This window comes from Hypanus sabinus, chromosome 5 (genome assembly GCF_030144855.1).
Source record: "Hypanus sabinus isolate sHypSab1 chromosome 5, sHypSab1.hap1, whole genome shotgun sequence".
In the NCBI taxonomy this organism is placed as follows: Eukaryota; Metazoa; Chordata; class Chondrichthyes; order Myliobatiformes; family Dasyatidae; genus Hypanus; species Hypanus sabinus.
This window is the reverse complement of record NC_082710.1, coordinates 122,161,547-122,188,174: the sequence shown is the minus strand read 5'-3', so window position 1 is coordinate 122,188,174 and position 26,628 is coordinate 122,161,547.

Here is a 26,628-nt window from a genome sequence, read left to right as displayed (position 1 = left end):
CCTCACCTTTTGGGATATACCCTCATCTTGTTACCGTCATCTGGGAGAAGGTACCGAAGCCCGAAGGCCCACATTTAATGATTCAGATATAGCTTCTTTCCCTCAGCAATCAATTGTTTTGAATTGCCCGTGAAGGCATGAACATAACCTCTTTATAAGCACAAGAGATTCTGCAGATGTTTGAAGTGCAGAGCAACACACACAAAATGCTGGAAGAATTCAGCAGGTCAGGCTGCATCTGTGAAAATAACTAAACAATCACCACTCAGCCTAGATCCTTCATCTTGGCTCAAAACATTGACTGTTTACAACCTCATTATTCCTTTTTTAGCACTAAATATTTATTTTTGTAATTTATATTCATTAATACTATGTCTTTCCACTGCATTGCTGCTACAAAACAAGTGTCATACAATTGATGTCAGTGATAATACATCTGATTCTGATTTACACATTACATTATAATAACAATTCCTTCTACTGCCAGTGAGTCAACATCCATAAAAAGATGGAGAAAGAACAAAAGTGAATAAAAAGATGGAGGAGGCAGAGGGACCAGGAGAATCCCCATCCACTCTCACTCTATCTCTCAGTCTCCATCTGATCTTCCCTCTCCTTCCCAATAAAACCATTCCTCCTGTGTCTCCATTCCCTTCCTCAATCTTTCCCAACATTCTCCTTTCTCCTCAAACTTGCTCCATCCCTCAAACCCCAAATGCCATGCTTTTTTAAAGAAATGTCTCAGTAAAGTCAGTTCACCCTTTCTCCATATACTAAAGGAACACAATCATTCAGGACTATGATGAAAAGTACATTGTCTACAAGATGATAGCAACATTCCAAAAGCCCAGTCACACTGAGCACTGGTGCCCCCCGGGGCTGTGTGCTCAGTTCATTTGCTGCTGTTCACTGCTGCACTGCCAGATTCAACTCAAGCTACATCATCAAGTCCAATAGGTTCAATAGGTACATTTAATGTCCGAGAAATGTATAAAATAAACATCCTGAAATTCTTTTTCTTCGCAAACATCCACATAAACAAAGGATTGCCCCAAAGAATGAATGACAGATAAATGTTAAAAACCCAAATACCTCCCCCACCCACACACAAGCAGCAGCAAAGCAACATGAACTGACAACCCCCCCCCACCAGCAAAAAAACATTAGGCTCCCTCTACCGTGCACTGAAGTGTGCAGCAAAGCATCAATGAAGACACAGACTTATAGTACCCCAAAGCCTACTCATTCACCCTTTAATTCAACACACCACAGGCTCTCTCTCCCTATCTCCCTAATGAGGGATAAAATGGGTGCCACCATTTCACAGTGAGAGGGGAGACATAACAAGCAATTGGATGATTTATTCTGTTAATTTTTGCGTTGCTTTTTCTGAGCTCTGCTCCCAAATACTTGACCCCAAGGCTCAGGACTCTGGACCCACAGACAGCAGCTGACTTGCTGCTCCCAATGCTCCATGTCCTCCCATGATGCCTCAGTCAGGGACACCGGCCTTGAATCAGCCCACCTCCAGAGTCACGAAAATCTGGCACCCTGAAGGTGCACTATTCTTCCTGGAAATATCCTTGTGATATCAAAAAGCAGCCGGTCATGAGGCCCTGAAACAGGCCCCATTCCTGCAAAGAACCAAAGTCAGAGTATAATTCCAGGTCAGGGTTTTCAAAAGAAACCTGAAAAGGCAAAAAGAAATCTCAAAGATAGAAATAAAGCTGATTCCGAAGATGTAAGCAAAGAAGTTACTGTTTAGTGCTATCTTGTCTTTGTTTTGCCATCCGAGTTTACTGATTGGCCTCGTCGTTAACAATGAGGAGTCAACATTCAGAAAGGAAATAGAGACTTGTCAAATGCTGCAAAAGGAACAATCTGAGTCTCAATGTAGACAAGATAAAAGAGATGATAAAAGACCAAGATCTATCACTTTCTATTGCTCATCCTTGGCTCTGTCATGGACAGAGTGAAGGGCACAAAATTCTTTAGTGTGCACATAACACATAATGGATGGTCTAACCTGGACCCACAACAACTCTGCACTAGTCAAAAAGGCACAACAGCATCTACTCTTTTTGAGGAGTTTGAGGCATGCAAGCCTTCCCACCTCCATTTCAACAACTTTCCACCCAAGCATCATCAAGAGTGTCCTCTCCGGCTGCATCATTATATGGTACAGAAGATGCAAGCTATCGGATTGCAAGACCCTAAAGAGGACAGTAAAACCTGCTGAAAGAATCATTGGGGGTCTCTCTCCCCCCTATTTATGACATTTACCAAGAACATTGCAGACAAAGGGCTCAAGGCATTGTTGTGCACTTAACCACCAATTGAACAATCTCTTTGAACCACTATCATCAGGAAGGGGTTACAGAAGGATCAAGACTACAATAGCCGGACTGGGTAACAGCTTCTTCCCTCATGCTGTGAGACTAATGAATACCCTTCCAGTACCAAAGTCTTGTCACTAAGGCAGTGAGCTCTTTACTGTACTGTTTACTGTCTCCCTGCACTGCACTTTACTACATGCATTTGGATTATATTGCATAACTTAGTTATAGTGTAATATTTTGGTTTATGCGTGTGATATATTTTTGTGGATGCACCTTGGTCTGGAGGAACGTTGTTTTGTATGGTTTTATATACTATATGTACAGTCAGATGACAACAAACTTGAACTTGAATAAATTTTTTAAAAAATGCTGTCAGATTTAACATCTCCAGTCATCTCCCAGTGGTTGACTTGACATAACCTGAAATAGCTGGAGACACTTAACAGGTGAAGCAGCATTTGACACAGAATTAATGTTTCAGTTCAATGACTCTTCATCAGAAATGAAAAGGTCAGAGAACATGCATGTTTCATATTACAAAGATGGGGGGGTGGAGGAAAGTGGAAAGAACAGAGAGAATGTGTGTAATAGGATGGAGAAATTTTCCCATTGATAAAGGTACCTCTGTGCTGTTAGTACCAGCTCTTCAGCCTGGAAAGTGTAAATGGTGGAACACAAGTGAGAGCAAAATGAGGGAGGGAAAATAACATGTGTAATTATGGGACACAAATGCAAGATATGCTGGAATGCTGGTGATGCTCTTGCATTATATTTAATATTCATGCTGTCAGGAAACTAAACTGAGATTGGGTGGCTATTTTGCAGAATGCATCTTTTCACTTCTCCTTGGTGACCCAGAACTGTTTTTTTAATACTCCATTCCCCTCTGAATAAATTCAACAATTTCAGGTAAAGGTTTTTCCTTGTACCAGTACTTATGTAAATTCTTCCATCTTGAACATTCAGTTATTATTTTGCAAGCTAGATCTTCTGAGTATTACTGGCATCCACCCTATTGCAGTTATTTCCTTTGGTCTCACCACTCCACCACCTCTTTGCAACTTAAAGTATGTTTCTTTCTTCCTTCAGATTTCAGCATATGTAGGTTTATGTTAATTATGTATTTATTTTGTTATATAACACAGAACAGACCCAGTAACTTACCTATTTAACCCTAGACTAATCACATGACCAATTCCTCACAGACCATGCTGTTCAACTCAGAACTCCGGCTCCCTGAGCTGTAGTAGCTGCATGCTAAACTGCAACTCTACCGTGCCAAGGTTGTTGATATATTTGTTTGCAGTAAAAATTCCATGGGAATCCACGGTAACAAAACGGATGCATTGGTATACGTGCCAGAAAGCAAATATACAATGCCAAGCAGCATTAATGATTTCACCACCAACCTATCACAAGACCTCTGGTGTGACTTGGGAGTCCATACTATCCAATAGTCAAATGGTTCAGTTGTCACTACAGCGTAGTGTGAAGCTATCCAATGTCTCAGGGCTATGGTGTAAACTCTGACTGCTGTCTTCATGGCGACAGATACTAATGTCCTAATGTGCTTGTTGATCATCCAGTCAATCTTGCTGGTCAGTTAACCAATCTCCTTTCTCCAGCAGATTTCTAGATTTACTTGGATGACTCTGGGTGATTGAGAATGGCTCCGCAGAACATAATTCATTGTATGCAAGCTTCACATATTTGAATATTTGCATCATGGAATCATCAAGCAAGGTTGCATGTGAATCAAATGTTCTTCCTAGTGGCCATCTTTTGTTTGCAGAAGGCACAGCAGGCTACTACTGAATGAAGCCATCTTGTCCTCTATTAGAGCATGGGGCCTTTGCCTTGTTTAAGGTAAGTTCAAGATTGTTTAATCTCATTTCCTGTGCACAAGTGTTAAGGTGAACAAAATAATTGACACTTGGGATCCAAAGCAGCACAAAAATCCCACAAAGTATAAAGAGCAGAATAATAATAATAATAATAATGATAATAATGAAAAACATTAAGTATAAATGTATAAAATGGCTTGTATACATAGATTGATTATATGTCATAACATCATGTTAGGATGTACATAAGATCACTAAAAGTAATGGTGGAGTAAGTGGATGGAGGTGTTGATCAGCTTCATGGCTTGGGGAAAGTAACTGTTTTTTAATCTGCTGGTCCTCGTGTGGATGCTATGTGGCCTCCTCCCTGATGGAATTGGGACAAACAGACAAACAGACCATGAGCAAGCTGGCAGAGATCCTTCATGATGTTACCCACTGGTCCTTTTTTGGCACTTTTCAGTATATATACCCTTAATTACAGGTAGGCTAGTGCCAGTGAAACATTTGTTTACCTATTGTAGAGCCTTCCTGCCCACTGCTGTGTAGTTTCCAAACCAAGTAGTGATGCAGCTTGTCAGAATGCTTTCTACTGTGCACCTGGAGAATGACATGAGTATGGGCATGCAAAGTCTAACTCACTTTGGCCTCTTCAGAGAGTAGAGACATTGGTGAGTTTTCTTGACTGTGTAGGATTTGTTCTGGGACCATGAGAAGTTGTGCACCGACAAGTGTGCGAAACTGCTTGCAGGTTTCTCTGCTGTGCCACAAATGAAAAGGGAGATATGAGTAGCTTGAGTTCGCCTGAAGTCAATACCCATCTCCTTTGTATAGGTGACATTAAGGAAGAGGTTGCTTGAGCTTTTCCATATCCTCTCTGTAGGCTGTTAAATTGTTGTCTGGTGACGAGCCCCGCCACTGTCGTATCATTGGCAAATCTGACAACGTGATTACTTGGATTTTGGTCATGCTTCACTTGTGAGCAGAATGTACAGAATTGGGGTCAACACACAGCTACCAGGGCACCCATGTTGAGAATTATGGGAAGGGAGGAGCAATTATACATCCTGACTATCTGAGGTCTGTTCATTAGGAAATCCAACACACAGATGCACAGTGGTATTTTGGTATTTTTGTTCACCAAGGTCTGTTGGACAATAGTGTGGAATGCTGAACTGAATCCAGTAATAGCAGACGTGTCCTTTCTTAATAGCCGTGTAGGAGTCAGGAATAAGACAGACACTACGGAATCTGTCATACAAGGGGTGATTGATAAATTCATGGCCTAAGGTAGAAGGCGTCAATTTTAGAAAACCTAGCACATTTATTTTCCTATATTTACACACTTAGTCCAGCAGTCGTGGAGCATATGGATCCCTTCTTTGTAGAAGTCAGCATCTTGGACCTCCAGAAGTGGACCACAGCAGGGGTGATTAATAAGTTTGTGGCCTAAGTAGGAGATAAGTTATTAATTCAAACTTTCTGCACTTTCACTCAAAGATTTGAACTGCACTTGCATGTAATGAGAGCTGTATAACTCAATTCTGTCTACCTTGGGCCACAAACTTATCAATCACCCCTGCTGTGGACCACCTGGAAGTCCAAGATGCTCTCATTACCTGCACGTGCAGTTCAACTCTTTGAGTGATGATGCAGAAAGTTTGGTTAATGTCTCCTTCTACCTTAGGCCATGAACTTATCAATCACCCCTGCTGTGGACAACTTCAATAAAGAAAGGATCCGTATGCTCCACGACCACTGGACTAAGTGTGTACATGTAGGAGGGGACTATGTCGAAATATAAATGTGCTAGGTTTTCTAAAATTGACTCCTTCTTCCTTAGGCCATGAACTTATCAATCACTCCACGTAGAGTGTCATTAAGCATATTGGTGAATGCCCATTGTGGCAGGAACAGAGTTTTTGATATGTGTTATTATCAGCCATCAAATCACTTCATGATGATTGGTGTCTGTGCCATTAGACTGTAGTCATTTATTCTGAAGATGTAGAGTTCTTTGGTACGGTGTGATGGATAAGTGAAGTGATGAAGCCTGGATGCAAGAAGTACTGAAGGTGTCCATGAGGATGTCAGTGAGCTGGTGTGCACAGTCTGTGAGTTCAGATGATTGTTTCATGGAGAGTTGATGACACTGTAAAGCACTCCTTGTGTGACCTTTGTGCTGGGGGGGGGTGGGGGATGTAGATAATGGAGATAAACACAACAGTAAACTCCCAGAGCAGATAAGGTGGCTGAAATTTAATTGTAAGCTGCTAATTAGCTCAGAACAGTGAGGGCTTATTACATCTCAGTTTGTGCACCAACCTTGGTTAATGTGCAAACTGATTCCACAACCTTTGTATTTCCCTGACAGGGAGTTCCTGTCTGAGTGGAACAAGAGTCATCCTGCTGAGTTGAAATGCTTAGTCAGGTATGTTGTTGTTTTGCCATGTTTTGCTGAAAACCAGAATGCAGCAATTTCTCATCTCTTTCTGTGCATTCATTCTTATTTTCAGTAAGTCCATTTTGTCATCTAACAAATAGACATTGGGCAGGATAAGTGAAGTTATTGCCGGTCTAGTCGGTTAGCTCTCAGCTTCGCTACTTCCCTACCTCAATTGCCACAATTTTGCTTCCTTTTACACAGCCTGCAACTGTTGCTTCCTTGGCTGAAGTGCGTAGGCCTGGTCACTGTCCATAGAATCCCTTGTTTGTTGAGCACTGTTATTAACTCTTCTGCCAGGTGGAGTAAATGTTATTTTGTCTAAGAGTGCTGTATTCCTGGAGCTTTGGATGACTGAAATCCTGACTCAAAACTTTGAAACACTATCTAAGAATTTAAAGCTGGCATCATTAATGGGAGCTGGAGTAGCCGCTGCCTTTCTGTGTATTGCCATGATGGTCCGACACATCAGGTGGGTAGTGGGACAGCATCATACAGGTAAATCTCAGAACCACACCACAACGTGCCTGTGGTCAATGGCAACCAGCACTGAAAATCTTCACAAAGCTAAATGCAAAGTACCCCGGTGAAGAAATATTACAATCTTTTTAATGTTAAAATAGATTTCAAATGGAAAAATGCTACAGTATTAAGAGTTGTATGTTGCATTAATTTGGGAAGTTTTTATAAAGAATATAAATTATTATTTCATCCTTTAAACACACTGTTGGATCTCTATTATTTTTCTAATCCTTAGGTTCTTCTGGGGATCAAGAATGGTGAGGAGCTAGCACATTGCAATCATTTGTTTTAAAATTTAAACAATGATACAGACATTTGAAACTAAATAAGGAGCAAAGCAGCGATTTAATGAAAAGCAAGGATGAAGAAGGCAAAGAAAAGAAAGTAAAAGATGGTGCCTCTGAAAAATTCATCAACTTTACAGTTGAGCTAAGAGATATTTCTTAGATAAGAATAAACTAATCAACAGTTGCACAGTTGCATCATGCAGGTAATGTGCTGACACTTAGCCAATGAAAATTGAGAAAGATTATAAACACCTACGTAAATGCTATACTGCTTTCTGCCAGTAAGTGGGGACAAACCACCATATACCATGAAAAAAATCCATGAGTTGGTTAAAGAAGACAGAATATAACTAAACTATGACATTAGTCTTATGTTAATTCATCTAATATCTTATATAAAAAAAGTATTTAAAAAACAGTGGATCCCAACCACTTGCATAAGTTAACCTCACAGTTGCATGAAACTTCATTTAACACTTTATTTTGTATAAGTTATTATCATTCTCTGGAGTCTTAGCAGTGTAGTACTGTACCATGTCAAACATAAAGTAAACATTACTTAGCTATAGATTTTGAATAATTTAATCTTGCATTCTTGGCCTACATTTAACTTTCAAAATGCTAGCCCACCTCCTGCACTCTCTCAAAAATAGTAGCCTGTTAACGGGACCACGAGCAGCATTTCTTTTCCATAACTTGCCCTTTGAAACATAAGAACATAAGAAATAGGAGCAGGAGTAGACCATCCGGCCCATCGTGCCTGCCCCGCCATTCAATAAGATCATGGCTGATCTGTCTGTAAACTCAGCTCCCCATAACCCTTAATTCCCTTACGATGTAAAAACCTAACTAACTGTATCTTAAATATATTTAGTAAGGAAGCCTCAGCTGCTTCCTTGGGCAGAGAATTCCACAGATTCACCACTCTCTGGGAGAAACAGTTTCCCCTCATCTCCATCCTAAATCTTTTCCCCTGAATCTTGAGACAATGTCCCCTAGTTCTAGTCCCACCTACCAAAGGAAACAGCTTCACACAAGGAAATCTGCAGATGCTGGAAATTCAAGCAACACACACAAAATGCTGGTGGAACACAGCAGGCCAGGCAGCATCTACAGGGAGAAGCACTGCTGATGTTTCGGGCCGAGACCCTTCATCAGGACTGAATGAAGGGCCCTGACAAAGGGTCTGGGCCCAAAACGTTGACAGTGCTTCCCCTTATAGATGCTGCCTGGCCTGCTGTGTTCCACCAGCATTTTGTGTGTGTTGAATGGAAACAACTTTCCTATTTCTATCTGATCTATCCCTTTACAAAGATATCAGAATATACCCAGAAAGGGTTCAGCAGGTTTCATCCAGCTAGGAGGATGAAGACCAAAGGATTGGATTGAAGATTGGTAGAGACTGGGAAACATGAGCTTGGGTTGTGTAGAGATAGGAATGGGAGATCAGTCAGGACGTCAGTGGAGAGTTGGGATGGGTAAACAAGAAAAGCCTAAGCTGAGAAATCAGAATGGGTATTGAGACTGCAGTGGGGTTATTGGGGTGAGGATTGGGATAGCTATTTGTTGGATGTTTGAGGATTAGCTTTTTAAGCATAAGCTGATATAACCATTCAATTAGTCAGTAGTTACAAAATGGGCTTGAGTATGGCTCATAACTGAGCGAGGTGCTCTGGTTGTAGTTGGCTGAAGATAATCTTTGTAATGAAGTATACAATTTAACGTGGACCAGCTAGGCAAGTTTTCAACACAGCACTCTATGTGTCCAGAGTTGCTCAAATAATTTTGAAAGAGGTCTCACTGGTGTTGTGAAGACCTGTATCAGTCTGTGTAGCCCATGCTAATGCAGACCTACACACTGTGGAGCATTTACCTGAATTTTTGGTAAAACTCACAGAAGTGGAATCTATAGTCTATATAAACATAGAGACTATAAAAATATATAACTTTAAAAATGGCAGCAAAATGCTTGTTGTAGTGCGATAGTGTTGTGGGTAGTGCACACTTTCAGCTTCCACCACTGGCTAGCAGTCTTGTGAAAAGGAGAGCTGAATGTATAAGTCTCTCCCTTCCAGTACATAGCCTCTCCAACAGCAAGCCTCATGTTGTGCCTCCTCACTGACGACACATGGGAACTGAATTCCTTTTGAACTCGGGCTGAACTACAGAGGACAAGGAGGAGGTCTGTCCTCTGCACACATAGCACGCAGGCCCACTGATGTGTGGACGTGTGTGGACATGCCCTGGTTCTTGTGAACCGAATCCCCAGCTATGGGTAAGTAGCCTTGTGGGCAGCCACAGGAGAGACAATGCCTAAGGGAGTAAACCAGTAAATCTGGAGTGGAGTTCCTAAGGCAGCTGGATGTCATTGAACATCCTTCCAGCAGCTCCTGTAGCCAAGCTGGTGCCAAACATATTGATTCATAAACTTTCCTTCAGACTGCACTGGTGAGGCCGAGAGGGGGATCTTGATGACTCAGGATCTCAGGATTTCCATAACTTCTGCCCAGGCTTGTGATGTTGATTATGACCTCCCATTGTCCTTGGAGACAGACGGATACCAGCCACAACCACCATCGTTAAAAATAGTTTGTATCATGTACATTGTTATACCGAGACAATGCAGTGTGTATGAGAGTTATTGCATCAGTAGGGGATATTCTGTTTGTAGCTCTGCTTCAGTTTATTTGTTGATACAAGAAACAATAGAAGGAACCCTATAAACTGTATAGTGTTCAGGTGTGCATCGCACATCAATAAATGCTATTGCACTTTCCTGAGCAACATGGTACATCACACATCAGATGACTAAAATTGTGAATTGAAGTTTAGATGACACATACATTATAGTCATTATTTTCCATCAGGCTGATTATTTTTTATTAAAATTAATTCAGGTATAAAATAATCTTACCCATTTTCTAGGAGAATGCATACATGGCTCTCAATTATTGTGTTTCTAATCAGAATCAAAATCAGGTTTATTATCATTGGCATGTAACCTGAAATTTGTTAACTTAGCAGCAGAAGTTCAATGCAGAGAGAGAGAGAAAATAATAATACTAATAATAATCATCATCATCATCATCATCATCATCATCATAAATAAATAAATAACTAAATCAATTTCATATATTGAAAAGATTTTTTACAAAATGTGCAAAAACAGAAATACTGTATATTAAAGAAGCGAGGTAGTGTCCAAAGATTCAATGTCCATTTAGGAATCAGATGACAGAGGGGAAGAAGCTGTTCCTGAATTGCTGAGTGTGTGCCTTCAGGTTTCTCTGCCTCCCACCTGATGGTATCAGTGAGAAAGGGGCATATCCTGGGTGCTGGAGGTCCTTAATAATGGACGCTGCCTTTCTGAGACACCACTCCCTAAAGATGTCCAGAGTACTTTGTAGGCTAATGCGCAGGATGGAGCTGATTAGATTTACATCCTTCTGCAGCTTCTTTTGGTCCTGTGCAGTAGCCCCTACATGCCAGGCTCCATTCTGCAGCCTGTCAGAATGATCTCCACAGTACAACTATAGAAGTTTTTGAATGTATTTGTAGATATGCCAAATCTCTTCAAACTCCTAATAAAGTATAGCCACTGTCTTACCTTCTCTATGACTACATCAATACGTTGAGACCAGTTTAGATCCTCAGAGATCTTAACTCCCAGGAACTTGAAACTGCTCACTCTCTCCACTTCTGATCCCCCTATGAGGATTGGTATGTATTCCTTCGTCTTACCCTTCCTGAAGTCATCAATCAGCTCTTTCATCTTATTGATGTTGAGTGCCAAGTTGTTGCTGAGGCACCACTCCACTAGTTGGCATATCTCACTCCTGTACACCCTCTCATCACCACCTGAGATTCTAACAACAATGGCTGTATCATCAGCAAATTTATAGATGGTACTTGAGCTATGCCTAGCAACACAGTCATGTGCATACAGAGAGTAGAGCAGTGGGCTAAGCACACGTGCCTGAGGTGCACTAGTGTTGATTATCAACGAGGAGGATATGTTATCACCAATCCGCACAGACTGTGGTCTTCTGGTTAGGAAGTCAAGGATCCAATTGTAGAGGGTGGTACAGAGGCCCAGGTTCTGCAACTTCTCTATCAGGAATGATGGTATTAAATGCTGAGCTATAGTTGATGAACAGCATCCTGACATAGGTGTTTGTGTTGTCTAGGTGGTCTAAAGCCATGTGGAGAGCCATTGAGATTGCATCTGCTGTTGACATATTGTGGTGACAGGCAAATTGCAGTGGGTCCAGGTCTTTGCTGAGGCAGCAGTTCAGTCTAGTCATGACCAACCTCTCAAAGCATTCCATCGCTGTTGATGTGAGTGCTATTGGGCAATAGTTATTAAGGCAGCCCACATTATTCTTCTTTGGCACTGGTATAATTGTTGCCTTTTTGAAGCAAGTGTGAACTTCTGCCCGAAGGAGTGAGAGGTTGAAAATGTCTTTGAATACTCCCGCTAGTTGGTTGGCTCAGGTTTTCAGAGCCTTACCCGGTACTCCGTTGGGACCTTCTACCTTGCAAGATACACTCTTTTTAAAGACAGTGTAACATTGGTCTCTGAGATGGAGATCATAGTGTCATCAGGTGCAGTAGGGATCTTCACAGCCGCAGTTGTGTTCTTCCTTTTAAAGTGTGCGTAGAAGGAGTTGAGTTCATCTGATAGTGAAACATTGCTGCATTCATACAATTGCATTTCACTTTGTAGGAAGTAATGTCATGCAAACCCTGCCAGAGTTGCCGTGCATCTGATATCGCCTCCAACCTCATTCAAAATTGTCTCTTCGCCCTTGAAATAGCCCTCCACAAATCTAGAAACTAGACATTAGAATACTACAGCACAGTACAGGCCACGCATTCATCTGCCATAACTCCCTGTTTCTACCCTCGCTGTCTTGTGGCACAGGTAGCATTCTCAAGATTACCACCCTTGAGGTCCTGCTTTTTAACTTCTTTCCTAACTCCCTACATTCCTTCTTCAGGACCTCATCCCTACTCCTATCTATGTCATTGGTCCCCATGTGGACCATGAAATTAGGCTGCTCATTCTTTCTTCTGAGAATACCAAGAACTCGATCCAAGATATCGCGGACCCTGGCATCAGGGAGGCAACAGACCATCCGAGATTCTCGATCTCTCCCACAGAACCTCTTATCTGTCCCCCTAACTATCAGATCCCCTATCACTACTGCTCTTCTCTTTTCCCTCCTTCCTTTCCAAGCTGAGGTTCCAGTCTCGATGCCAGAGACACGACCACTACAACTTGTCCCTGGTAGGTCATCCCCACCAGCGATATCCAACATAGTATTCTTATTGTTGATGGGAACGGCCACCGGTGTGCTCTGCTCTTACTGTCTGTTCCCCTTCCCTCTCCTGACAGTCATCCAGTTACCTGTCTCCTGACTTTTAGGGGTGACTGTTTCCCTGAAATTCTGACCTATTACTGCCTCTGCCTCCCAAATGATCCAAAGTTCATCCACCTCCAGCTCCAGTTCCCTAACACGGTTTGTCAGGAGCAGCAGCTGGATGCACCTTTTGCAGGTGTAGTCATCAGATAAAATTGTGCTGTCCCTGACTTTCCACATACTACAGTTGGTGCACTGGACTGCCCTATCTACTGCCCCCATTACCAGCTCTTAAGTTAAGTAAATTACTAAAGAAACTTACTTGACCTTACTTCACTGTGAACAAGCCCTTACTCTGTCGCTTCTCGCCGAAGCCTTTCAAGCCAAAGCCTCAAAGCTCCACTCCTTCACTGGCCACTCTGCTTCAGCTACCCCTCTTTTTATTTGTTTGAGCTTTTCAATTTTTGATTGCCCTGTCAGCTGCTTTCTGCAGAGTCTGAGCTATTCAAATCTTGATTGTCTAATCAACTGCTTTCTGCTGAGACTGAGCTATTCATTTCTTGATTGACTTGATTGCACAATCCAACTATCAAAACTGCCAAAACCTCTCGAGCCAAAGCCTCAAACCTCCACTCCTTCACTGGCCCACTCACTCACTGGCCGCTCTCCACTGGTTTTCTGGTACAGGCCTGGGTTGCCAGACTTGAGTGCCACAGATCTAGCCTTCAGCAGACAATGTACCTCCTGATTCATTCACAGCTTTTGGTTTGTGAATGTACAGTAAACCATTGTAGATACACGCTCATCCACGCAGGTTTATATGAAGTTCGTAACAACTGCAGCTTACTCATCCAGGTTCGAAGATGAATCCCTGAAGACAGTCCAGTCCACTGATTCAAGCAGTCCTGTAGGTGCTCCTGTTCTTCCTTTGTCCAAACCTTCTTGATCCTCACTACTGGTACTGCAGTCTTTAGTGTCTGCCTATGCTCAGAGAGTAGAAGAATGGCTAGGTGATCAGACTTCATGATGTGACGGTGTGGAATAACACGGTAGGCCTTCTTTATGGTGGTGTAGCAATGGTCCAGTGTGTTGTTTCCTCTGGTATTGCAAGCAATCTGTTTATAGTAACTGCTTAGTGATTTTTTTCAGACTGACCTTGTTAAAATCTCACAAAATGATGGTGAAGGCATTAGGGTGTGCTGTTTCATGCAAGTGGATCCCATTGCTCAGATCATCTAATGCCTGCTTGACATTGGCCTGAGGTGGAATGAAAAATGACACCAGTGAAATCCCATAGTAGGTAAAAAGGACAACAATTTTCTGCTAGATATTCCAGGTGCAGTGAGCAGAATTGGGACAGCACTGATATGCTTGTGCACCAAGAAGAGTTGATCATGAGGCATACTCCTCTAACTCTGCTTTTGAGAGTCTCTATAGATCTATCCTGTGTATAGTAAACCCATCAATCTGAATCACTGCATTTGGTATGGAAGGGGTTATCCAGGATTTTGTGAAACACACGTGGTCCTAACGTCCCTCTGATTCAGCTCTCTAGCTCTGAGATCATCGGTTTTATTCACCAGAGACTGCATGTTCGCCAGCAAGATCGTCGGTATAGGGAGTTTAAAACCCTGTTTCCTTCAACACCTTTCAATTCATTATTTCTATTCCTTGGTTGTTATGTGATAGGTTTCATGCATTCTACATCAAATTTACTGAACATCAGCCAACTAATCTATTTCACATTATTTTCCCATGAACACTTCTGTGAATTTCCCATTATTCTGTCACTGGAAACTTCATAGTTTCCAGTCTTTTTATTTTGAGTCAAAATCATCTTCGAATTTCAGAAGTCAATGAAGGAATGTGTTCTACCATACCCTACTTACAACCAATCCATGCAAATCTAAGTAAATCCTAATCTTTTGTTTTCAGTCCATTAACTCATTCTCAATCCATGTAGCAACATTTATTCCTCCTGCAATATCATTCTGAGTTTTGAGAATAGCACTCTGAAAACCACAATGTCAAATGCACTTTAGGAAATCTGTATAACCTTGTGTCAGTCTCTTTATCTGCAGAGCCAATTGCACCTTCATAAAACGCTGTTATTTCAAACCTAAAAAAAAAATCTGTATTAACACTTCTGGATTCTTACTTGCAAAGTTATAAGATCACTAATTTAATCATCTATTGGAAGCTTAAATGAGCTGAGGGTATCATCTCCCAACACAATTTCCAAAGCAAGCCTCCAGAATTTAGGCTGCTAAAGCAAATTTCCAACTCTTCACTACAATGATTGGAGAGTGCAAAGGTGATATTATTTATTTTACAGCCAATTATGCTTTTAAAAAATAAATCTAATTTTTTCTCTTGCTCATAAAAGTTGAGTGTCCACAAAATGTGCTTGTCATATGATCCCTGGCCATCAGTATTTCAAAGCTCAATGGAAAAGCTCGTTTAAAGAAAGATAAGTGTTATAGGTATTTACAGTTCACTGCAAAAAATATACTCATATAGTACCCTAGAGGCACATAGGGAGAATGGTAACATGGCTGTAGTTCATATTTTCATTGCTTATTTAGAACAGAAAATCTTTTGATGCATTTCAAAATAGATTTATGATCATGAACTTTGCAACTGAGGACATTGTACAACAGTTGATGGGAATTTTATTGCCTGTGTATAACAATCATTCAGAACAATACCTAGTTTAATGTCCCTGGTATTATGTGCTGACCTTTTTATGCTTGTTTACAAGCTTTAGATTTGCTGTGAAGACCAGCACTTATTTCCCATTGCAAATATTCATTGATATGGTGATGATGAACACTACTTGAATTGCAGGGCTTACAGTACGTGATGATACTGCTGTTAGAGTGCTCTTGGGCAGTGACTTCAGCATTTAGATTAATAATAATAAAAAAGTGATATATTTTCAACTCAGGATAGTGTGGTACTTCACTATTGTGGGATTTAAATCCTAAAACTCCTTATCCAAATGCACTGTGCACTTATCTCCACTAAATGAAACTGAAGCACATTGAGAAGATAGTTCTCATTCAGCAGCTCAAAGATCATTAAGGATCAACAAATAATGCCATACTTAAGTAAAAGAAAGTTGAATTGTTTTGATTCTCAAAACAGTGGGAAACTATTATTTTGCTCTTCTGTTCTTGAAGAGGTGGCAGTTCCTAATGATTTATCACTTTGCTTAACTGATGTGCAAACAGGATGTAACACAGTTGTTTTACATACTGCTTTGGCAGGGAATGACGATATTGCCAAAGATGTCAATGAATTTCATGCAAAAAATTGGAGCATGTTTCTGACAAAAACGGTTGAGCTGCCAGTGCTACTTGTGCTATCAACTGGCAGCTTGTCTACCGGAGATGTGTAAAATAACACAATTCCTTTAAAAAGAGTAACTCTCGTAAGGGCAAATGTTCTATAGTTCGTGCCATCAGATTTACAATTCAACAAGGGAAGTCTTAGATAGAGGTTGTGGAAGATGGGAGTGGTGATTTTCAAATTTTGCACTGGAAGAGATGATGGAGGAGAGGTGTTTCTCAGCCAAAAAGGGAAGTGAGGAAAAATACAATATTCAAATACAGGGGAGAATTGTAAAAAATTTCCTGCAGAAAGACTGATTGGACTTTCCTCTGTCCTTTAGCAGACACATTAAATATTTGTAGTGTGGCACAGTGATGGTAGTTTTTGTAAAGGTTCTACTAATGTAACTTCAGTAATGCTGAAGTTCTCTCCGTACAAATTTATCACTCACTGTTCCTATCGCCCTTTCACCAACCTATTGATACCATCCACATTTCACTCATGGCCTAGATTTATTACCTTGTAATGGTAACCACGCCTTAAAGTTATTTCCTGGATTATATTATTGCTCTATATTCATTTAATTTCCAGTCTCATATCCGTGTTGAATACTGTGCACCAGTGAGTGAAGTGGTGCATTTACAAGTGGATAAACACCTAACAATATATCTAATTATTATTCTTATTCAATTCCACAAGAATGAAACATTGTAAAGGTTCTGAACAACCTGAAATTGTGATGTAAAAATATATAAATGTGATTCAGAGAAAGGGTCACAAGCTGTAATGTTGATGGTCTCTTTCCCTCTACAGATGCTGCCTTACCCATTAAGTTCCTCTAGGAATGCATCTTTTTTTGCAATAAATGCAAGTTTTTTATTCTGCTTACATGATATCTTGGTTTGAAAAGGATTTATTTTCTCTGGGAGGTAGACTGTGTATGTACTGTACTTATATGCTGTCCTGAACTGAACATATTAATGTCCTGAAATCCGGTTGTGCAGATTTGAATGATGAATATGCTTTTATATTGATTGATACAATCCATTAGCAAATTATCAGTTATTAAAATCAGAGGTATAAGTAACAAATGACAGTACTGAACCTTCACAATTCTCTACTCAAGATGGCTGTGGAGGATCAGGCACTCAAGGTGTTCAAGACAAAGATGAATAAGATTTTGAAAATACAGGGCAGATACCAGTGGCTCTATGGCTGACACTTTTACTGTTCCTTAATTTCTTATGGTGGAGGTTTCTAAGGTTGACATAGCTGGTGGCAGTAGTGGAGATAAGCTCCCAATGCCTATTAAGTGCTCCAAATAGCATGCAACTCTAACAGCCTCTGACAACCAAGTCCAACTTTTGGCCTTCACGAGTAGCTTAGCTACTAGGCCCATTGGAACCGTTTCTACTGACAAGAGAAGGGGCAAAGGCAGACCACTGGTGTCTTAAAATCAGTTGCTCGTCAGCCTTGGACGGCAGCTCACCTAGATTTTAAATCTCCGCTGCCTTGCAACCATACCCCCCCCCCCCCCCATGGGATAGACTTCAGGAGTAAGGCCCAAGGAAGAAATCCAGAGCAGGGGTCTCCAATGTGGTTTTATGTTGTTTACAACTTCAATCTGGCAACCACTGTGACAACACTGGTGACAAGCTGTATCAGTACTTGTCCTTCCCTTGGACTACATCAGTGACATGGGGGGGGGGGATGGAAGCCTGCTGCATGGACAACAGCTGGATCATCAGATCTTCCCCCCAAGGCTTGTGCCCTGGAAGGGACACAGTCCACCAAAGGTGCAAACCCACTGGGAATGACAGCTGCCTACTACTATGGCGGGAAGTCAGATGAATTGAATAATTTACATCTACTGAATACAATGAGCCATAATCAACCAGGAAAACAAAACACCACGCATATGATAACCTCATCTCTCCTCCACATTCTGCATCCCACTTGAGTACAGATTCTAACTAAGATGCCTTTTTTGAATTTGCTCCTTAGCACATATCCACCAGCACAGGTTTAATTGTAGCTTACACAGAATCTCTTCTGAAATCCTTTGGAAAGAATAATACACGCTTGAATAAAATCCATGCACTTGCCTGTCATCCAAGTCATGAATAATGGTCCCTGGAGCAGCAGGCTAGAACAAAATATACAGATGTCAAGGAGCTAGACCTCAACAGGAACTTGTGATTTGTAAATTTTATTCTCAACTCTGGCCTTGCCATCTTCTATCTGAAAAGAACTTCTGTTGTATTTACGATGTATTTTTTTTTTACAAAGATAGTAGTTACTTTAAGTTGAAGAGCATAAACCAGGTATGTATGTATTCACTTCTTAAAATGAACTAGTGAAGATGGATTCCTGACCCTTCTAATAACAGTCTGAATTTGTGGTAAGAGTTATGAGGCCCTTGACATATAATTATTAATCAATACAACTTTTAGCAACTTTTTTCCAGTTAACTACTCTTTATGTCAGGAAGTGTAGAAGAGTCTTGACCCTAACACAAAGCAGCAGAAACAATTCAGCAGTGAACAATAACTTTAATAATAAACCACAAAACAACAAGCCACTGGGGTCACAACACAAGAGAGAACAGAATATAAAACAAGAAACAATAAGGTATACTTTCGCCAGGGAGAGTGAAAGCTGGAAACAACTGGTTGAGTCCTAACGAAGGGTCTCGGTCCGAAACGTCGTCAGATCTTCTCCCTATAGATGCTGCCTGGCCTGCTGCGTTCCACCAGCATTTTGTGTGTGTTGTTGCTTGAATTTCCAGCATCTGCAGATTTCCTCGTGTTTGAGGCCGACTCGTTTGATGGGAGATCAAAAACTGCGGATGAGAATCAGGGTTAAGTAGGCTGCAGGTGATGATTCTGAAACAAGCGGCAGGTGAATCCTGTTGGCTGTGTGGAGATTGTCTACCTGGTTCATCTCAGGCAACAGTAATTTGCCAATTATCTATTGTTGCCTACATTTAATCATACAACTCCATTGTAGATCCTGCTCCACTGCCTACACCCCCTAGCCTCCCGAGTGTGAACACCAGTCGCACTGAAAGAGCTTTATAGTGTTATCAGCTCTCTATAAAACAAGCATCCAGATGGTCTCTTCATAATTGCAGGAGATTTCAATCATGTTAACCTCCAGGACATTTTACCCAAATTCCACCAACATGTCACCGTGGGTGCTAGTGGAACAAACAGACTCAACCATATTTATACAATCAGATGTGATACTTACAAAGCATCCAGTGTCCTCAATTTGGTCTCACTGGCCACATCTCCCTAATGATAATCATAGCTTACCGACCACAGCTGAAAATGGAGAAACTAGTCAAGAGGACAATCACTGAATGACCTGATGAGGCAACCTCTATGGTTCAGGACTGTTTTGAATGGACAGACTGGCAGATGTTCAAGGAGGCTGCACAAGCAGAGAAGACACAGCCCTCAAGGAATATGACTCATCTATCATCAGCTACACAGTAAGTGTGTAGATGATGTTTGTACCTCAAGAACATTCATCTCACGGCTCGACCAAAAGCCCTGGCTGAATGTCGAGGGGCTCTCCTCACTAAAGGCCTGGGATGCCGCCCGAGAAGTCTGGTGACAGAACAGATCTCAGAACTGCCACGAGAAAACACACTTTGGGTATCAAGAGGGCTAAGACACCTAAGCTCAGGAAATTCAGTCCCGTCTGATAATGTGGCTGGGCAACAAGGCCATTATTGACCATGCAAGGGAAAAGAGTGCAGATTAGATCAATGATGCCTATCTTCCTAAAGCTCCAAACAACTTTTATGCACACATTGAGGCATACAATGCAATGGAAATACCCTAACCCATGTGGGTAGCCATTGTCCAAAACAGCTTCAGACATGAGAAAGACTCTGCAGAGAGTGAACCTTCTGAGAACCTCCCAAACTGAGTACTCAGGGAGTGTGCACATCAGCTCACTGACATTTCCATGGACATCTTTAACAATGCACTCATCCAGACTGCTACCCCTTCATTCTTCAAATCAGCCACCTTCACCCCGTACCAAAGAACTCTACAACTTCCGAAATAGATGACTACCAACCGATGGCACTGAGGCCAGTCATCACAAAGAGCTTTGAATGGCTGGAAACGGCACAGATTAAAAACTCTATTCCTGCCTCATTAGACACTCAACAATATGCTTACCGACAGATCCACTCTACAACAGATACCAGAGCATCTGTTGTGCACGTAGCCCTGACGTACCTGAAAAACAAGGACACTTAAGTCAGAATGGTGATTTTTGATTTCAATTTAGCATTAAATACTATTGTCCCACAGACTTTGGTGGCCAAAATCTACTCCTCGGTCTAAATGCAATACTGTGCAACCTGGTTTTGGGCTTCCGAACCAATAGATCTTAGATAGTCAGGGTGCATAGATGTAGCACCCTCCCCAATTATCCTCAAAAGGGGTGCTGTCAGGTCTGTGCTGAGCACACTGCTGTACACTCTGCTCATACGTGACTACACGGCCAAACACCCAAGTAATCACATTGACAAGATCGCAATGATGTGATAGTGGCGGACTATGTACATCTACATTTATTTGCTTACTGTTTGTTATTCTGCTGGCATTTAAGAGTGAAACTAAGGTCTACCATCTCTGCCTGTCCTTAGTCACACAACAATATAGAGGGATCCTTCAATGCTGTTTCCGTAACAACATTTTTATGACCAGTCAGGTTTGTCAGCCTTGAGCTGAACCCCTGAGCATGAATGACCTGTGGACCACTCTACATCTGGCCTCCACCCTTTGACCTGGTCGGCATGGGTGAACCTACCAAGAGTCAAAGCACAAGGTCCTGATTCCAGCCAACATAGCTCTCCGGGGCATTGAGGCATGCAAGCCTCCCAACCCTACAACGAGGTTGTAGTCCTCTTGGAGGTTGTCTCTCTATACTCATATCAGTCTCAGATGAACAATAGAGAGTATCTTAATTCGCCCTCCCTGACACTCTGTTACTCTGCAACCTAAAAGTGGTTGTGAATAAGCAAGATGAGAATCAGGAAGATGGATAGGACTGGTTTAGCATACCTTTGAGCATTATATCATTGAGTGACAATGGGTGGGTTTGAAGATTGACATTACAGTTAGAAGTTGATGGAGAAAACAGAGTATAATATGAAGGAAATGAGAATGAGAAGAAATGCATCAAATTAAACTGTCACTGATGAAAGTGAGCAGGCATGGGAAGAGGCGGGGGAGATAACAGCTTGCACTACACAACAGATTGTAATGGGGACCAACTGAGAACTTTACTTTTATCCACAGGCTTCTCTGCATTCTTATAAGGAGAATAAATCTTCCATTTCAGTGTTGCCATGCAAAACATAAGTCTCAAAAATTGCAAAACGTGGATCAATATCATGTACTCTGCTGAGCAGCAGAGATGCTGAGGGTTAAAACAATATTGAAAAACCTTCTAAGATTCCTCATCTTGTGACACTGTGGACCCATCACTCACTACAATCCCGAGCTTCCCTGCAGTGTTTCCCTGCCAGCACAATCTGCTTCCCACCTCAAGACCAGCATGGCTAAAAGTTTTACCGTCCAATAAGAATTAAAAGAAAATTGATTGCTTATTTTAGCTCTATCACTACTTTGCTGTTTTAAAATCTGAAAATATGTTTGATCTATTTTAGTCAATGAACAATACTGTGCATTACATAAAGAGTACAGTAACAAATCAATTTTTGCTTATACCTGTATATAACTCTTTAATTGCAGATTCATATCTTAAATCATGTGTCCAACAGGTAATCCACACTGATCCAGAGACTTACTTGAAGAGAACTCCATTATCAGAACAGGATATTTTTCATAGATATAAAACTAAATGACCTCTTTTGGTATTGCATATTGACATTACAGGTACGTTCTCATTGCACTACGTAAACTAGAGTCAGAGACTGTTTTGAGTGTTATTATTAATATCCTTCCCTCAACCAATCTTTTTTAAGAAGATTAATAGATCATTCAATACATTGACATTTCTGACACTTGTTAAAGCACATTTGAGTTTTTTAATCATATTTCAAAATGTTGTTGTTTGGAGTAATTTGAAAAATTCTGAGATGTGATAAAGTGGTATGTATTATTTCAGGTAAGCACCACTATAAAATGTGTTTTGGGGATGATACAAAGCACTTACAGTTTAATGAAATAGTGTGCATTTCAGAATGTGATCTGTCTAGAATTGCATCCCTCACAGGCTGTGTTAAATGCGCTATGGTGGTGTGTTGAACTCTTGCATCTGTATTTATTTCACTCAAGTTAAAGGAACAAACTTTTTGAGTGATTCATTTACTACAATGAATCTCTAAGCAACACAGGAAACATAGAAACACAGAAAAATGGAGCAGGATTAGGCCATTCAGCCCATCAAGCCTATTCTGCCTTACAATGCATTTGCTGTTATCCTCCACCCTAATATGACAGTCCCACACTTTCCCTAGCCTTTAGGATTTCTGCATCTGGAAATTAACTTAAATCCTTCAGCATATTCAACAGCATGACCTAGACAGCCTCCAATGGAAGAAAATTCCACAGGTTTACCAGCCTCATTTCCTCAACTGAGCCCTCAGTATCTTACCCTGTAACCTGAGCCTGTTTCAACTGAATATGTTTTAATATGAGCTCACTTGATCCCTTAATACTGCTTCTTTAATCAAAGAAGCATAGGAGCGTCTCCACTTCCTGAGGAGATTAAAGCAAGTGAGGATTCCCCACCCATCCCATTCTAACTAATTTTTACAGGTGCACCATTGAGAGTGTCCTGACCAGCTGCATCCTGTTTGGTACAGCTACTGCAAGGCATCTGAGCTGTAAGACCCCACAAAGGATTGTGAGGACTGCTGGGAGGAACATCGGGGTCTCTCTTCCATACAACTGAGATAATTATCAGGAGTGCTATGAACACGTGGCCCTTGGTATTATCAAGGATCCGTCCCACCTATGCAACAGTCACTTTGACCAGCTACATCAGGCAGGAGGTACCATAGTATTAGGACAAGGACAGTGAGGATGGAAACAGCTTCTTCCCCAGGCTGTGAGACTACTGAACTCCCTGCCACCACGTGGGTTTCTTCACTTATGAAACGCCAGTAGCGTTATGCTGTTTACTTTTACTTTTTAACTTGTACCATAAATGCACCTTATGCTAAATGTCAATCCTCCGGGATGTGTTTCATTATTTGTAATTTTTTTTTGTGTGACAATAGTACTTTATTGTGTGTGAGTTATATGTACTTTGTTAGGCACTGTGTTCTGGAGGATTATGTGAAAAGGGCAAAAGACATGGAATAACCATTGTGGGAGTTTTCATTTACTCTCCAGTGAATTGGAGAGATGCTGAGATACAACCTAGGATTCACTGGGACACATTATCAGTGATCTAACCTAGGGTCATCATCTGTTTCAGTCTTTCAACATCAGACACTCTGGCCCAGGTGACCCAGCCAGGGTTGATCAGGACCTGGCTTGTCTACCAGCAGCATCGATTCACAGTCACACCTCCTGACCCATATCCATCTGGAGGTTCACTCAGCAGCCTCTGCGATGTTCATGATGGCTCTTTTCTTTGCGCTTCTTTGAAATTCCAAGGAGGAAGTAGGTTCTGCAGAGTGACCAGCCAGCAAATCCTCTCTGGCACAGCTCTACGTGTTCCTTACACTCAAGCACCTCCCCAATCCATTCTTCACAAGGAACTATAAGTTCTACCATGACCACCAGCTTTGAGGTTTCTGAAGGCATCAGTGATGATGACGTGATGAAGTCAGGGAAGCTGAATTGCTTGACCAGAATGACTTCCAGTTGTTATTCAGACATTGCTGTGAGCAATGCTGCCAGTGATCTGGGCTAAGCCTATGGTCAATCTTTGACAAAGCCTATGGGCTTTCTGGTTTGGCAGAGGTGCTTACTGTTGTTAGTGGCCGAGGAGATACTTTCTGCCACTGCCTTCAGCACGTGGTCATGGTGCCAGTGGTAGTGGCCTCCTTCAAGGACTTTTGAGTAACAGCTGAGGATACGTTCCAGTGTCTCTCTGCCAGAGCAGAGAGGACTTGATGCCCCAAGAAGAAAGGTTTGCTGGTCTAGGCTGGACATCGTATACAGCCTGGATCATGAACCTGATGCTCTGGGGTTCTACTTACCAAATTTGATACAAAAAAGGGGGATTTTAATCAGTACTTAAAAATCCTCCAAGGGAAAACAGGGATGGGGAAAAAAGCAGAACAGTGGAAGAAGTAAGCATAAAGGAACACAGAGCAATAGTGAGGATAACAGCAACCACGAAGGTAAAGACAAGAACGGAAAAGCACATAAATAAAAATGGATAATCGAAATAAGTTGATTTTATTGCAATTAGAATGAGACTGATACACAAATAAAAACAGCATCAATGGGAGGCATTTGAAATAGTGACCAATAAATTATACTGCTGAAACACAAAAACAAAACAAAATTATTAAGAACTCATCTAAAACTATTGAAAAGATATAATATATCAATAAAAAGAAGAGAAAGGGTTTATGAAGCCAAAGATATTAGGACGAAGAAGTAATAAAATGAAATTAGGAAATTCTTGAAGGCTTCACAAATGGAAAAATCAACACAGACATAAAACCTTTTAAGGAGGAAATACTTACATAAAGCTTAAAGATTCAACTCATGGCATGCCAGCAAAAACATTGAACATTTCAAAACTGAGCATGTAGAGTAACATGGAAGGCATGAAATTAGCAGAAGTGGTTTGAGAGAGGGTCTTCTGTTACTCCAAGATCACTGCTGTCACACATTGATCATTCTATTTCTTCCGGTGTGGTTCCAAGTACAAGCTTCCACAGCAAGCCTGGCTCCCAAGCTGCTTGGCCTGGAGTAACTGCCTTAACAACTTGACAGTCTGCCTTGTCTAATCGAATGTCGTGACTGTCACTTCTGTTGTACGTTTGCCACACAGAATCAAGAAAAAGGAATGTTCAAAAAAATTTAAAAGACCAAATCATACATATACTCATATATATTAAGAAAATAAACATATTTAAACTAATTCAAAAAGTGGAAAAACCTCCATTTATTTACTTCTGTAGCAATTGCTTTGGCTCATCCACTTTAATGGCAGCTGTGATATTTTTTTGATGAAGGGTCTCGGCCCAAAACATCGACATTGCTTCTCCTTATAGATGCTGCCTGGCCTGCGGCGTTCCACCAGCATTTTGTGCGTGTTGTGATATTTTTTGCTAGGATTACTCAAGCACATGCTCAGCAAGCAAATTTTCAGTACATGAAACCTGCAGGAGCTACCATTGACCAACTGGATCTCAAGAGGATTCTTCCAGTGCAAAGCATTACATGCTTTTGTTGACTTTGGCCCACACTGGCACTGGATACAAAGATAGAAAAATACCTAAGTCAGTTCAGGCAACCACAATGGAGCTGGGTCAGAGGATCCAGCCCAAAGGCAAACTTCAGAAAGAAAAGGAGAGAGAGAATTAATGAATAAATTTAACTGAAAGCTTGAATCCTTAACCTACATGGATTGCAAATCATTGCGAAAACATGAGTTTATGTGGATATTTTGATGTATTAGGCAATGGAAGTGTTAAACAGCCTTGAGTTTTCCCCTTAAGCTACCCTTCTGTGAAAATGCGGTGCTTTGATCTGGCTGCCAGCTTCTGACAGCTACAGGGATTTATAAATGCCCCAACGGACTTGTTATTGCTGGAAGAGAAGAAAAAAACACAGGGATTGATTGATTGATTGATGTCTAGAGGCACAAACTGACCATTTTATATCCCTGCGTATGCAGTCACCTTTGGAAACAGAATAGTACTGATTGCTTCACTTGGTTTATTATTGACTTAATTCGTCTTAATGTAGTTCATTCTATTTCTTTAGAAAGGATTAAAAATATTAAAATTGAGATTTTGTTCATCATTATTAACCTCAAGATACAACAGAATAGCATGCATGTACATGGAAAGCTTATCATAATGCTAAAAGGTGGATGAAGATAGTTGAGGCCTGTAATAACTGGAGGACTTGGTGTCGTTTATATGTCTAGTTGATGTGTGCTCAGGTTATCTGAAAGCGCAGGAAGTGCATACATGAAATCATGAAAACTGAGTCATACATTTTTGTCAGACAAAGACAGGTGTCCCCCCCCCCCCCCCGCTATCCGAACGTTCGCTTTACGCAGCTTTGCTTTTACAGAACACTTACATCAGTACCTGTTTTCGCTAAGCAAAAGAGGATTTTCACTTTTTACAAAAAGATGCGCCTGCTTTAAACTTGTGTTTACCCCAAGAAAGACTAGCACAACCGTGAAGCCTTGTGCGGGCTGGTGTGTGCGCATGCGTGTACATGCCGAGATTTTCTACAAATTGGTTTTGACTCAATCTTCCCAATTATGGAAACCTATATTAACATTCAAAGTAACTTGACTTTA